Consider the following 15,072-nt stretch of genomic DNA (forward strand, 5'->3'; position numbering starts at 1 on the left):
TCTCAGAATTGGCGGCTTTATCATATAAAAGCCCTTACCTAATTTTTCATTCAGACAGGGCAGAATTGAGGACTCGTCCTCAATTTCTCCCTAAGGTGGTTTCAGCGTTTCACATGAACCAACCTATTGTGGTACCTGCGGCTACTAGGGACTTGGAGGACTCCAAGTTACTGGACGTAGTCAGGGCCCTGAAAATATATGTTTCCAGGACGGCTGGAGTCAGAAAATCTGACTCGCTGTTTATCCTGTATGCACCCAACAAGCTGGGTGCTCCTGCTTCTAAGCAGACGATTGCTCGTTGGATTTGTAGTACAATTCAGCTTGCACATTCTGTGGCAGGACTGCCACAGCCAAAATCTGTTAAAGCCCATTCCACAAGGAAAGTGGGCTCATCTTGGGCGGCTGCCCGAGGGGTCTCGGCTTTACAACTTTGCCGAGCAGCTACTTGGTCAGGGGCAAACACGTTTGCAAAATTTTACAAATTTGATACCCTGGCTGAGGAGGACCTGGAATTCTCTCATTCGGTGCTGCAGAGTCATCCGCACTCTCCCGCCCGTTTGGGAGCTTTGGTATAATCCCCATGGTCCTTACGGAAGTCCCAGCATCCACTAGGACGTCAGAGAAAATAAGAATTTACTTACCGATAATTCTATTTCTCGTAGTCCGTAGTGGATGCTGGGCGCCCATCCCAAGTGCGGATTGTCTGCAATACTTGTATATAGTTATTGTTACAAAAACTCGGGTTGTTTATTGTTGTGAGCCATCTTTTTAGAGGCTCCTAAGTTTTATCATACTGTTAACTGGGTTCAGATCACAGGTTGTACGGTGTGATTGGTGTGGCTGGTATGAGTCTTACCCGGGATTCAAAATCCTTCCTTATTGTGTACGCTCGTCCGGGCACAGTATCCTAACTGAGGCTTGGAGGAGGGTCATAGGGGGAGGAGCCAGTGCACACCAGCTAGTCCTAAAGCTTTTACTTTGTGCCCAGTCTCCTGCGGAGCCGCTATTCCCCATGGTCCTTACGGAAGTCCCAGCATCCACTACGGACTACGAGAAATAGAATTATCGGTAAGTAAATTCTTATTTTTTTAAGGGAAGTTCGCTGGTCACTCAGGAATTATCCAACAACCAACAGTTACTGGAAAGGGTTAATGCTCTTCGGATCACACTCGCATGTTCCAGTAAACAAAGGTTCATAGGGGCCCTGGGTCGAGTACGCCAGCGCTAAGACAGTGTGTGGGCGTATTGGTCGGCGTGGGCGAGTGAGTGGGGTACTCGGTAAACCGCCACCGTCAGCCTATCTTGAACATCTTGGTTTTTGTAAGGGTTCGCTGAAGACCCTGATATAAAGGTCAGAGGTAGTGCAAGCAACACCTGCAAGTTATGGGGGCCAGTTGTTCAGGTAGGGGGCGATCAACCTCGGTTCGGGTTGATTCAGTAAACCGGCCAATCGGGTCGGCAAGGTATGTAATGTGTGAAAAATATGGTTCACACACAGAGGTTTTATGTGATGAATGGGAAAGAATGACTGTACATGACGGGGAGAAGTTCCCAAGAGTAGGCAGCTTTAGCCCAGATGTGTTACTAAATCTAAGGAGGAGGATATGTCTCATTAAATCAACAAAGAGACGGATCAAACATTATGATTATTTACAGTTATGGCAACAGGAGGGTGAAATACAGAGAGGATTGGCTCAGGCGGCGGGATCTAACCCTATCAGGAAACTGATAGCTACGGCACCACCGCCACCTTACATAACGGGAGAGAAATTGGTTGCGGAGAATGACGCACTAGGGTGCAATAAACAGGCACTTAGCAACTGTATAAATGTTAAGGATAATGTTAATAAGTTAACTAATGCAAATATTAACCCGTGCAAGTTGTACCCTGTTTTAAACTTTCCCCAGGAGTGTGATCAAGAGGACGAATCGGCAACAATATCGGCGCTCTCTCTAGCAGCCACCATATCAGAAACAGCAGTGGGCACGGCCCAACCCGTAAGATTAGTATCAAAGGCCCCTAGCGGAGGGACAGGTGAGGTCGTATCAACGGGTAAGTACGGCACTATACACTATGCTGAAACCATGTCACCACAAGCTATAGAATCTATTCAGAATGATGTAAACAGACTTAATCCCGTTAGGGTAATAGCAGTGCCAAATGGGAAAACGGACACTTCAGGAGTCACTCCTGTCAGAAACATTGCCATGCACTGTCCATTTTCCCGAATGGAATTAAGAACAATAGTGTCTGAATTCCCTGATCCTAGGAAGGATCTAGTTGCTAGCCAGAAATACATTAGAGACCTAGGGAATACGGTAGAGCCCAATAACAAAGACTGGCAGATATTGCTGAGGGCATGTTTACCCTCCAATGTCGACTCAGCACAATTCTTAGCTGACTGTAAATTAGATGGAGAAGTACCCCTTACGGATGTATACAACTCAGACAATGTAAAAAGGATAAATTTACAGTTGAAGGAGTATTTTCCAGCTGTAGTAAAATGGAATAGAATTTTCTCCATTAAACAAAAAGAGACAGAAACAGCTGCTGATTATTTTCATCGGGCGCTACTAGAAATGGCAAAATACACAGGCATAGAAGACATTAAGACCAATGCAAATCATAGAGAAGTAGCAGTATCTGTGTTAATGGATGGTTTAAAAGAGGTATTGAAAGCAAGGGTACAGACCACGCAACCATGTTGGCGAGGTCTGTCGGTGGCTACTTTGAGAGAGGCTGCTATTGATCACGATCGAAATATCACCAGACACAGGGAGTCACAAGGTGATAAGTTAATGGCCGTAAGTATACAGGCTTTGACCACAAGGCAACCTTCGTATAAACCTCCGACCCCTGTGGGTAAGTCAAATGTGGTAACTTGTTATTTTTGTCATAGACAGGGACACATGGCACGAGACTGTAGAGCGAAAAATTCACAAAAATCATACCAACCCCCTAGACAACGACATGACACACGAAATTGGGATCAGGGTCCGCAGAGACGGAGTTATGAGCCACATACAGGGGAAACAAAAAGATATCCCCCAAAAGAAGACTGGCAAGCTTCTGGCAGTTCCCATTTAACCCCTTCTCAAGTAGTTGCTGCCAGCGGGATTCAGGGAGGTCACCATACCCAATAGGGGTGTGGCCACACCTGTAATCTGCAGCCAGTAAAATTGATTGCAAGTCTTGGAAGTGAACCCGAGATTGCAATTGATGTAGCTGGTAAATCATTAAATTTCCTTGTAGATACGGGGGCGGCCAAATCAGTGATAAATTCGACAGTGGGCATGAGAACCACTGGTAAGACAATTCCAGCCATGGGAGTAATGGGAGTAGTCCAGCACTACCCTGTTAGCAAACCAGCAGAGATTACAATAGGGCCTTTGCATACCAAGCATTCCTTTTTGCTGGCGGCATCGGCACCGACTAATCTCCTGGGAAGAGATTTATTGTGTAAAATGGGGTGCGTCATTTATTGTACTCCTGAAGGGGTATTCTTAGACATACCTGAGAATCACGCTCAGGAAGTGCGAGACATGTTAGACTCCCCATCAAAATTAATGTCCCACACAGTTATATTAAATAGGAATCCATCCCAGGTAGAAGAAATGACATCCCAAATACCAGAGTCACTGTGGACCAAAGATGGACAAGACACTGGATTAATGGCAAACGTAGCTCCAGTAGTTGTGCAAGTAAAAGATGGTAGGATAGCTCCAAAAATCCCACAATACCCTCTGAAGCCAGAGGTGGAGTTAGGAGTTTACCCAGTAATAGAGCGCTTGCTACAACAGGGCATTCTGGTAAGAACATCCAGCACTGCCAATAGTCCCATCTTCCCTGTGAAAAAGAGTGGGGGGAGGGGTTACAGGCTAGTGCAGGATCTAAGGGGGATTAACAAAATAGTTGAGAGTCAATTCCCCGTAGTGCCAAATCCAGCTGTCATCCTTATGCAGATCCCTCCCACTGCGAAATTTTTCACTGTTATTGACCTCTGCTCTGCCTTCTTTTCGGTACCCCTGCATCCTGACAGCCAATATTTGTTTGCATTTACATACAGAGGAGTCCAATACACATGGACTCGATTACCACAAGGTTTCATAGACAGTCCAAGCATATTTTCCCAGGCTTTGCATGATTGTTTACAGTCTTTCCAACCAGAGAGTGGATCAATATTGATACAGTATGTGGATAATTTACTATTGTGTTCAGATTCATTGGAAGCGTCCCTGAAGGATACGAAACAGCTCCTGTTTCATCTTTCAGACACAGGACACAAGGTTTCCAAAGACAAACTACAATTATGCCAGCCTAAAGTAAAATATCTGGGACACTGTCTAACACAAGGACTGAGACACCTGACCGCTGATAGAATCCAAGCAATTAGAGACATGACTCTGCCATAAATCCAGCAACAGATCAGAACATTTTTAGGAATGTGTGGGTATTGCCGTAACTGGATCCCAGGATTTTCCATTCTAGCATTACCTTTGCAGGAGATGGTTTCATCAAACAAACCTGATCGGATTTCGCATACAGACGAATCCGAGATGGCATTTGAGAAACTCAAACAGTGCCTAATGCAGGCACCAGCATTAGGTATGCCAGACTATGGGAAACCCTTTGAGCTGTACGGAACAGAAAGTGCTGGTTGCGCGGCAGGCGTCCTAACCCAAAAGCACGGTGATGCCAGCAGGCCGGTAGCATACTACAGCGCTCAGCTAGATACGGTAGCACGATCCCTCCCCACATGCTTGCGAAGCGTTGCTGCGATAGCATTGCTAGTAACGAAAAGCGAAGATGTAGTGCTAGGACACAACCTCACAATCCATACACCACATGCAGTGTCAGCCTTGCTAAATTCTGCCCAAACCAGGCACGTCTCATCAGCGTGGTTTACAAGATGGGAATTGGCACTAATGGCCCCCGTAAACATCACCATAAGGAGATGCAGTGCATTAAATCCTGCAACATATCTCCCAGGTGTGCCTACACAGGCACAAAGGGTAGAGGATGAGAGCTATGGGGAAGGAGGATTTAATACAAAGGATGACATGCATGATTGTATGGAATATTTGACCCAAAATTTCACGACAAGGCCTGACATCAGTGACAACCCACTGGAAGATGTAGATCTTACTTTCTACACTGACGGTAGTTGTCACAGACAGTCGGACTCGGGAGACTTGTGTACTGGATACGCAGTCGTAGATGACCAAGGCACCATAGAAGCAGAACCGCTAGGCCCACCTCACTCAGCCCAGGTTGCTGAACTGGTTGCCCTAACCAGAGCATGTGAATTGGCTAAGGGCAAGTCAGCCAATATCTACACCGATTCTAGATACGCCTTCGGGGTAGTCCATGATTTCGGAGCCCTATGGCGCCTCAGAAATTTCATGACGGCAGCTGGTACACCGGTAGCGCATGCAGCTCACATCAAAAGGCTTCTAACAGCGATACAGGAACCCGACAGAGTGGCTGTTATCAAGTGTAAAGCACACACATATAGCCAGGACCCAGTATCACTTGGTAACAGCCGAGCAGACGAAGCTGCTAAGTTAGCAGCCGGTACCCCCAGACAGACAGACACCACACAACTGATGGTATTCAATACCATCAACACACAGAAGTTGTGTGAGATGCAAAATTTGTGTTCCACACAGGAAAAGGCAGTCTGGAAGGCAAAAGGATATGGCCAGGAGTCCTCTGGACAGATGGACAGGGTAAACCAGTGGCCCCTAGAGCATATCTTCCATGTTTGGCTGAAGCAGCACATGGGCTGACTCATCTGGGCAATGAGGGAATGTGCAAGTTGGTAAGAGCATATTGGTGCGCCCCAGGATTTTCATCTCATGCAGGTAAGAGAGCAATGTCATGCCTTACCTGTTTGAGGAAGAATATCGGAAAGGCAATACCAACAGAACCATCTCATATCCCACCTACAGGCGGCCCTTTTCAGGTAATACAGATTGACTTTCTACAATTACCCCCTTGTCGAAATTTGAAATATGTACTTGTTTGTATAGATGTATTCTCAAATTGGGTCGAAGCATTTCCTGCAGCCACAAATACCGCTATGTTTACTGCTAAGAAAATTGTGCAGGAATTTGTATGTAGATACGGTATCCCTAGAATAATTGAAAGTGATAGGGGTACCCATTTTACAGGTGATGTCTTTCAAGGAATGTGTAAGTTGATGGGAATTGATAGTAAGCTGCACACTCCATACCGCCCCCAGGCGAGTGCGAAGGTGGAAAGAGTGAACAGCACTATTAAAAATAAACTGAGTAAAGTTATGGCAGAAACAGGATTGACATGGCCAGAAGCTTTACCCATTGTACTATACAGCATCAGAACCACTCCCTGGTCCCCTCTTAATCTGTCCCCCTTTGAAATTCTGTTTGGTCGACAACCGCATGTTATGATTAACCCTCAGGATGATTTGAAGTGTAACAATGAAGTGACTGTAAAGTACCTGGTTAACATGAGTAAACAGCTAAGGAATCAAAATGACAATCTGAAGTTAGTGATTCCTGATTTGCCAGATAGTAATTGTCATGACATTGAACCTGGGGATTATGTAATGATACGTGATTTTCTACGCTCAGGTTGCCTTATTGACAGATGGGAAGGACCATACCAAGTCTTATTGATTAGCACGACAGCATTGAAGGTTGCCGAGAGAGAGACTTGGGTTCATTCGTCCCATTGTAAGAAGGTTGCTGATCCAGAGAGGTCTCGTGATAAAGAACAGACGGTAGAGGAAGTTGTATCACTGGAGTGTCTGTTTCAGGAGAACTGAGACGGCACCTGAGCATTGAAAATAATAAGATCGGAGGCAGTTGTCGATCCCCTGTTCCCTTTTATTGTTTTTCTCCACTTCCCATCCCATCTCCCTCAAGTATTTCTTTCCCCCTTCTCATTCTTCTCCATTTCCTCCTATAAGATGGACTTGCCCCAAGAGACTGTGATCCGGATTTATCTGTTGACCACGATGTTGACCAGAGCAGTCTGTTCCGGCGAGAGTACCATGGAGGTCGAGAGAGGTTCTGGAATGGGTTCTGATGACAGAGATGGAGGCTAGATTTCCAAGAACAACATAATCACCGAGTAAAGGCGAGTATCAGAAAACGATCCGATAGCATTGACAATAGAAGGAATTGTGAAGGATTGTTAGCTGAGGAGAACTGTATCTGTAGGCTCTGTGACAGTGTAGTTGAGGATGGGTGTATCAAGAAATGCCAATCCAGTTTTAATATCCACATGGACCGGCATCCATTGAGTGACTATCACTCCTTAGTGGGTAAAGTGTTAAATCAGACAGATTGTTGGGTATGCTCTCAAGTACCTCAAGGCCATAGTAAATCAGGCTTAGTACCATTCCCTTTAACGGTAGGGGAGGTACTTGAGCTAAGTGGTGGGAGGCCGGTGGACAGGAGGTTTAATATCTCCAGTCCTCCTAGTTTGAAGCTCCACCAATATCATGTGGATAGGTCCCTAGTATGTTTTAACATTTCCAATCCCCGAAAGCCGGGAAAATGGGAAGTGTCATGGAATAACCAAACCATGACCTTTTCATACAGAGCCGATAGAATGCCAACAGATACAGAACTTAGACGCCACATAGCTGGTAGTGGAAAATATTTCCGATATAGGTATACCCTAGGAAGTAGGTCCATGAGAGTTGGAGAGGTATCACCAGGATACTGTGCACATATCATACAAACAGATACGTGTACTAGACAGATGGGAGAATTAGGGTTAGGAGATTTCACATGGAAGATGTGTAATATGGTTATGTCCTACTCCGTCCCATATGTTCTCCCCGATGATGCATATTTCATATGCGGGAGGAAGGCGTATAAGTGGCTTGCCCCAAACTCTGAAGGATTGTGTTATATTGGAAAGGTACTGCCTGAGGTAATGACTGTATCACATACTAAAATGAAAGATATTCACCGCAGTGCCCAAGCTCCTTATACCCACACTCATTACGAGCACATCATTAAACGGCACCTGATAGAGAGAACAGAGCATCCGGCCTTTGACCTGATCAGTGAATCCACCGGGATTCAATTCCTAATCGCGTTAGATATCACTCGCACCGCCAGAGGAGTGATAAATTATAAATATATATCAGCGCTTGCAAATTTATTAGACAATATCACAGAAATGTATGACGACACTTTTAGATATACCGGAAGAGAGCTCCAAGCTTATAAAACAGAACTGGTTCAGCATAGGATGGTTCTTAATTATCTCACGGCAGTGACAGGTGGATATTGTGTCACACTGGCAACGCAGTACGGCGTGAAATGCTGCACTTATATTACGAATAGCACCGAGGACCCGGTCGAGGTCATAGACCAAAAGATGGACGACATTCTCCAATTAAAGTGGGAATTCCGCAGGAGACACAATCTCACCCTTGCTGCTGTGGGTAATGAGCTGACCAGTTGGGTGTCATGGTTGAACCCGCAAAATTGGTTCTCTGGTTTAGGAGAATGGGCTCAAGGAGTCATAATGGATGTAGGGAAGTTTCTTCTATGTATCTTGGGTGTTGTCATATCGATTGGCTTGATATTTAGATGCGGTCAGGCTTTAACGAAGTGCAAACGGAGTACCAGGGTAATGAGTCTAAGGAGTGAGGAAATTGTAATTCCAATGGATTTGATTTATGACCCAACGATAGAGACAATGATGTGATGAAAATGTGATTCTACGGTCCGTTTCTTTCACCTGTTTCTCCTTTTCTCCAAGATAAAAAGACCCGCTTGGAAGAGGAATTTGATGACCTTATATACAGACAACAGATGGATTAAAGAAGAAGTTTGACAACCTTGTACACAAACAACAGATGGATTATGCCATAGACCCCCAGTTTCCCTAGAAATTTTAAATTTACGCTAGCCCAATTTTTTTTGTAAGTCTATGGACATTGACAAGGCTTTTTGCATACCGTTAATAGCAAAAGCCCAAAGGAGACTTCAAACAAGACTTCAGACAAGACTTCAGACAAGACTTAAACCAACAAATGCATATTAACCTCACATAGAATACCACTGCATTTACCATAATTGTTTCTTATCTTCATCTCTACAACCTTCAGGTAACGACACACATAGTCGATAGGGAATACAGGCACAGATATCAGCAATCACATATTCTCCCCCATTCATGTATCATTAACTAAAATGTGCTCCCCCATTTTGTTGCAACTAAAAGCCGAAACGAGCTCGGTAAAGTTTGACAGCCCATCCACAGACCCGTAACACGGGATAAGAAGGAATTCAAATGTATACTTCGCAATACCTCGAAGCTTGATTTACAACACGTACGGCACGATGATACATGACCCCCCAAACATGGATTCATACACACATGCTTCTGCTATCTCACTAGGTCATACCCTTCTCACACCTTCTTCTCTCCTCCCCTACCCAACCATGGAAATGTATTTACACATGACATATATTTTTCTCTTTTTGAAATGTTTTAGGAAGTGGCAGTTATTGGTGACTGCCAAAGGGTGGACTGTCAAAGTCAGAAAAATATCACGCTACATGCTGCCATATTTGCACCTCATGCGAGTGCCTGTTGCACGTTCATGAGCCCTGCCGTGCGTGCGCTTACTCGCCGTTGCGGGCACCCGCGGGCGCACGGTGTGCGCATTTACGGTAAAGTTTATGTGCGTCTAGCGGGCGACTCGTTCATAACATATTTTAACCATATAATGTATTTTGTAGATTATGGTCCCTTTGATAGAATCTGAAAGTTTAGTTAAGGTAGCATGTTCATAGACAAAGAGAACCCTCTTTGTTTGATACGAAGGGTCAGACAGGGGTTATACAGTGGAGTTTAGTATCCATCGGAAGAGTATTTAATTAGCAATATTCCGGTGTTGGTTTGAAACAGATTAATCACTCGTGCGAATAGTTATGGACATAAGAAGTTTATGGACATTTACTATTATTTGCACTTTATTATCCATGCGGCGGGAAACCTAGTTTCCCACCCACCTGAGCAGTTGGAAATAGTCACAGCCCACCTGTATGAATCAACCTATGACCTTTTGTTATAATGCGAAGACGAATTCCTGTGTCCAATGAACAATAAGAATATAGGGACCATTGTACTGTATTATGTGTAGGGTATAAAAGGACAAGCCACTCTGGGCCAGCTCTCTATTCTCTTCAACGGTTCTCATTGCTGATAATCGGGAGCTGGATATCCAGAGGCGCATGCGATTGTTTCCCTTGAGCGTAAGTTTCTCCGCAATCATATTGTCTTTATTGTTATTGTGAGCCATATCTCTCTCTCTCTCTCTTCTCCCCTTTTCTCTCTCTTTTCCTCTTAAAGTGTTATTGTGCTGTTATTGTATTTCATGTGTAGTTATCTGGTTAGTTAGTCTATGTTATATTGGTAGTGTATGACTTGTATTGTATTAATCTTTTGCAAATAGAACGTTCATATAAGGTGTTAGAACCTAAGATCGGTATCTGCGTATTTCTTATATTTCTAAGTATTCTCTGAGCGTCGGAGACGCTCGTACAGCTTTTAATTTAATAAGGTTACACTGTGTTACATTTACACCCTATCACTACACCAAGGTTTATTGCATAGATACATTGTTTATGGTATAGTTATAAAGGTTTAACATTGTGAGCATCAACGCCGCTTGTGATCTCCTCATGGTCCCAAGCGTCCGCTACGCTAATAGCGTATCATTACGTTAGTCGGCAGCCAATAGCGTGCCCGCCTGTGATCTCTTGGCCGTGAGCGAACGTGACGCTTGAGCGTCTCGACTACGGCTAAGCGATTGTTACGCAACGTGCGTACCCTTACGGTATTCCATACGCCAATAGCGTACTGTGTTCTTTGGCCTCTTAAAGGGTTTTAAGTAAGATAAATATTTAGCTTTATCAAGAGCCACAGATTGACCAGGCCTGTCCTAGAGGATGCTGGGGTTCCATTTAGTACAATGGGGTATAGTCGGGTCCTTTGGGAGACACTGGCACTTTAAGAGTTTAATAGTGTGGGCTGGCCCCTCCCTCTATGCCCCTCCTACCAGACTCAGTATAGAAACTGTGCCCAAGGAGACGGACAACTTTGAGAGAAGGAAATGCACAGATAGTGGTGAGATTCACACCAGCTCACACATACAAGGCAAACCAAGCTAACCAACTTGAAAACTCAAAAAAACAATAGGAAGCGCTGTCACCAAAAGTATCAAATTTAATAAAAGTTGTTTTTACAGTATTCACAATAACACACACAATATTATAAAACCAACCATCCTGGGAGTTTTAAACCATTCTGCTGACTCAATGCTACAGATACAATGTTACTTTAGATTTTATACAGTAACTTTTTAGTGTCCACGCTAGGAGGCTCTCTTTGATACACTGTATCAATATTGAATTGATCTTTAGTAAGATCCTCGGATGTTCTTTAGTAATCAGAGAAGTCTCCAAAATATGCAGGCTCCACGCGTGGGCAATTAAATGAATGAGCTCACTAATGCCCTTGATTTTTATAACAATTGTAGGATCCACATTTTTAGATTATTTGTGATCAATTATGCCACAGTGTTCTGTTCAGTTATACAATGAATTAAAGCAAGCTACTCCGTCACAGCTCGCCTGACTGTGTGGTCTGGAGTTTAAGAGACTTTGCTAGGGCGATATAATGTTATTGGGCACAGTTCAATATGTTGTTTGTTAAAGTTGGAGCATGACCCGCTCTCAATCGGCAGTCTCTACAAGCACAGTGCTTACCCCCGTCTCTATTTCTGTGCGGACCAGCGGAGCTTTCATTCACAGGTTCGGGTGCCAGCTACCCGTAAATCTCACTGCAGTGAATGAGATCTGTCTGGAGCTTAACTGTCAGCCACCGGCTGCACCTCCCAATGTGGATCGGTCAGCAGGGCGGACTGCAGCTCCCAGCGTGGATCAGTCAGCAGGATAGACGTGCAGGGTACTTAAAGCATTTTGCAGCCTCAATTCTGGGGCTGACAGTTGAGCTCCAGACAGATCTCATTCACTGCAGTGAGATTTATGGATAGCCGGCACCCAAACCTGTGAATGAAAGCTGCGCTGGTCCGCACAGAAATAGAGACGGGGGTAAGCACTGTGCTTGTAGAGACTGCCGATTGAGAGCGAGTCACGCTCCAACTTTAACAAACAACATATTGAACTGTGCCTAATAACATTATATCACCCTAGCAAAGTCTCTTAAATTCCGGACCACACAGTCAGGCGAGCTGTGACGGAGTAGCATGCTTTAATTCATTGTATAACTGAACAGAACACTGTGGCATACTTGATCACAAATTATCTAAAAATGTGGATCCTACAATTGTTATAAAAATCAAGGGCATTAGTGAGCTCATTCATTTAATAAGCCCACGCGTGGAGCCTGCATATTTTGGAGACTTCTCTTATTACTAAAGAACATCTGAGGATCTTACTAAAGATCAATTCAATATTGATACAGTGTATCAAAGAGAGCCTCCTAGCGTGGACACTAAAAAGTTACTGTATAAAATCTAAAGTAACATTGTATCTTTAGCATTGAGTCAGCAGAATGGTTTAAAACTCCCAGGAGAGTTGGTTTTATAATATTGTGTGTTTTATTGTGAATAATGTAAAAACAACTTTTATTAAATTTGATACTTTTGGTGACAGCGCTTCCTATTGTTTTTTTTGTTTGTATATCCATTTTTATTTGAGGTTCAGCATCCCAAATTGTGAAGTTGCCATCACTATTAAAGTGTTTTTATAGGTGTCTCACACTCAGTATACTAGTGCCCACTGTCTATATTGGAGCTTGAAAACTCAGCAACAGCTGAACAACATTACTTAACCAAGTAACAACACAGTACTTAACCAAGAACAAAACAGTACTGAAACAAATAGCTACTGCAGGATAACGAAGCGCTGTGCTGGCTCCCAGCATCCTCTACGGACTACGAGAAAAGGATTTACTGGTAGGTGATTAAAATCCTATTTTCTATTACGTCCTAGAGGATGCTGGGGTCCACAATAGTACCATGGGGATGTGCCAAAGCTCCCAGAACAGGAGGGAGAGCGCGGAGGCTCCTGCAGAACAGATTGACCAAACTGTAGGTCCTCAGAGGCCAAAGTATCGAACTTGTAGAACTTAGCAAATGTGTTCGGCTCTGACCAAGTAGCCACTTGGCAAAGTTGTAAAACCGAGACACCCCGGGCAGCCGCCCAGGGAGAACCCACCTTACGAGTAAAGTGTGCCTGAAAGGATTTTGGACACTGCAATCCTGCCGTCGAATACGCATGCTGGATAGTGAACCTTATCCAGCGAGAGATCGTCTGCTTAGAAGCAGGCCACCCAATTTTCTTGGGATCATACAGGACAAACAGAGAGTCCGACTTTCTGTGACGAGCAGTCCTCTTCACACAGATCTTCAGAGCTCTTACAACATCCAAGGACTTTGATGGAATTGAGGAGCCAGTAGCAACTGGCACCACAATAGGTTGGTTGATATGAAAAGCCGACACAACTTTTGGAAGGAACTGCTGACATGTCCTGAGTTCAGCTCTATCTTCATGGAAGATTAAGTAGGGGCTTTTACAAGACAAAGCACCCAATTCCGACACACGCCTAGCTGAAACTAAGGCCAACAATGTGACAACCTTCCACGTGAGAAACTTGACCTCAACCTCCTTTAAAGGTTTGAACCAATCCGATTGCAGGAACTGAAACACCACGTTAAGATCCCAGGGTGCTGTAGGAGGCACAAAGGGAGGCTGGAGGTGCAGAACCCCTTTCAAGAATGTCTGAACCTCTGGGAGGGAAGCCAGTTGTTTCTGGAAGAAAATGGATAAGGCCAAAATCTGGACTTTTATGGATCCCAGACGCAGACCCATATCCACACCTGCTTGCAGGAAGAGGAGAAACCATCCAAGTTGAAACTCCACCGTAGGAAACTTCTTGGATTCACACCAAGACACGTACTTTTTCGTCGATGGTAATGTTTAGACGTTACTCCATTCCTAGCCTGTATCAGGGTAGGAATAACCTTGTTCGGAATACCCCTCCATGCCATCAAACGTAGTCGTGGTAAGTCTTGATAAGTGAACGGCCCCTGTTGAAGAAGGTCCTCGCGAAGAGGAAGATGCCTCGGATCTTCCAGTAGTAATTCCAGAAGATCCGCTTACCAAGCCCTTCTTAGCCAGTCTGGAGCAATGAGGATCACCTGAACTCTTGTTCTTTTTATTAGGTTGAGAATCCTTGGGATGAGTGGAAGTGGAGGGAACACATACACTGACTGGAACACCCACAGAGTTACAAGAGCATCCACCACCACTGCTTGTGGGTCTCGTGACCTGTGACAGTACCTCCAAAGCTTCTTGTTGAGGCGAGAGGCCATCATGTATACTTGAGGTACGCCCCATTGGCTTGTTACCTCTGCGAACCCCTCCGGGTGGAGTCCCCATTCTCCTGGGTGGAGATCATGTCTGATGAGGAAGTCTGCCTCCCAGTTGTCCACTCCCGGAATGAAGATCGCCGACAACGCCACCGCTTGTCTTTCTGCCCAGATGAGGATTTTTGTTATCTCTAACATTGCAGCTCTGCTCTTCGTTCCACCCTGCCTGATTATGTAGGACACCGCTGTGACGTTGTCCGACTGAACCTGAATGGCTTGAGCTTGCAGATGTGCCACTTGTAGAAGGCCATTGTAAATAGCCCTCAGTTCCAGAAAGTTTATTGGAAGGAGAGATTCATGACTGGACCACCTTCCTTGGAAGTTTTCCCCCTGAGTGACTGCTCCCCAACCTCTGAGACTTGCATCCGTGGTTAGAAGGATCCAGTTCTGAATCCCGAACCTGCGGCCCTCGAGCAGGTGAGAAGCTTGGAGCCACCAGAGGAGTGAAATTCTGGATTTCGGTGACAGGTGTATCCGCTGGTGCATGTGAAGATGTGATCCCAACTACTTGTCCAGGAGATACAGCTGGAAGGACCGTGCATTGAATCTTCCACACTGTAGAGCCTCGTAGGGGGCTACCATCTTTCCCAGAAGGTGAATG

This window comes from Pseudophryne corroboree, chromosome 1, assembly GCF_028390025.1.
Source record: "Pseudophryne corroboree isolate aPseCor3 chromosome 1, aPseCor3.hap2, whole genome shotgun sequence".
In the NCBI taxonomy this organism is placed as follows: Eukaryota; Metazoa; Chordata; class Amphibia; order Anura; family Myobatrachidae; genus Pseudophryne; species Pseudophryne corroboree.